Source organism: Lactuca virosa, chromosome 3 (genome assembly GCF_052849685.1).
Source record: "Lactuca virosa cultivar CGN04683 chromosome 3, Lactuca_virosa_CGN04683_v6, whole genome shotgun sequence".
Taxonomy (NCBI): Eukaryota; Viridiplantae; Streptophyta; class Magnoliopsida; order Asterales; family Asteraceae; genus Lactuca; species Lactuca virosa.
In genome coordinates this window covers 223812796-223814341 of record NC_136428.1, presented here as the reverse complement: position 1 = coordinate 223814341, position 1546 = coordinate 223812796, and the positions used below count along the sequence as shown (strand labels likewise).

At 33.6% G+C, this 1546-nt stretch overlaps 1 non-coding gene across 1 annotated transcript; it reads left to right on the top strand.

Annotated features, from left to right (window-relative positions):
- The first annotated feature begins 841 nt into the window (after positions 1 to 841).
- TRNAQ-UUG (transfer RNA glutamine (anticodon UUG)) lies at positions 842 to 913 on the top strand. Its single transcript has one exon. It is a non-coding gene; the product is annotated as a tRNA-Gln (tRNA).
- The last annotated feature ends 633 nt before the right edge of the window (positions 914 to 1546 follow it).

The window sequence follows — 1546 nt, the reverse complement described above, 5'->3', positions numbered from 1 at the left end:
CTTGCATGAGTCGATCATTAGCCACCTCACGAAATCTTTGTATGTATCTTCTCTTCCTCCGGCGTGCATTCTCAGCAGTTTCTTCTTGTAGTCGTTCGATCATCTGCTCCGCCTCCTGAATAACCTATATAGTCGTTTCAAGCAAGGTATCAATGAATATGTCGAAGAAGACATTTTGAGAGAGTATATTTGAGTTGTAAGTTGATGTCATGAGTTAAAGTTGGTTGAAGTTGTAGTATTTATAGGAGTTTTTTTTTCTTAAAATAAATAAATAAATAAATAAATATATAAATAAATTAAATTAAATGAAAATAGCCGTTGCCAGCTACCCCCATCTTCCCATTGGTCATCAATACTCGACATATATTAACCTTGATGCCAAGCCGAGGAGTCGGCCCGGTGTGCGCCGAGGCTGCCGAGCCCCTCGCCGAGCCCACACCCATCAGCCTTACCATGTCTAATTTTGGGTACAACGATTATAGTGATTTCTTTTTTTTTTTTTAGGTTCCTTGTCGAATCAAAACCTTATCAATATATTCGTTTTTTGAAATGTTCCGCTTAAATAGAATTTAGTGATGAATTGCAAAATAATATGTTTGTTGTTATTGCAATTTGCCCAAAAATTCAATATATAATATTTTATATCTACAACCATAATGGAATTGGGTTTAGTCAATACTTAATATATTTTTCTATAGTAACACTTATTTTTAAGAATAATAAAAAAAAAAGTTCACAATGTTACATTAACGAAATTTTTTAGATAACTATTAGGCTGTTACGGTTTTATCAACAATTACTATGTTATATTAATGATGAAAAGAGGAATGGTACATCAGTTGGTTCTATGGTGTAGTGGTTAGCACTCTGGACTTTGAATCCAGCGACCTGGGTTCGACTCTCGGTAGGACCTTTTTTTATTTTTCTGGAACCTGACATGAATTTTACAAAGGCTGTGCTCTCTTTAAGAGGTTCGAACATAATGTCCTGCCGTCCTGGTCTATTTTTCTCAAGTCCGTAACGAAATCGACACAACCCGATATATGTAACAATCTTCTTTCACATTAAATTATTGTTAAATTTCATAACATAGACTTTCAAAACCATGATAAAAATTAGACAAATTTACATAAAATCAGGCATATGATTGGTACAAAATACTAGGACTAAGTTCATAATTATTTGGTCACCTTCCCATCACATACCATTTTGTTCGAAAAAATAATGAACAGTTACGATTCAAAATTAATTAAATATTTTCAATTACAATTTTTAGGGTCGGTTGGCCCAAACCCAGCAAAACAAATCTTAACGGGACATATGATTTTCAAGGTTTGTTATGGATATTATATTATTTGGGCCACATATGATCCGGAAGCGCTTAATGTCGAGACCTAATTAAGTGCCATTTGAAAAACTGATTATGCACGTTTCTAACATCTCGATCTAAGCGCCAACCATGCTTAATAATTGAAGATCAAAAAGACGATGAGTTTGGTTATAGAGAAAGACAATGGACGATTAAAATTAAAAATTTTGATGAGTT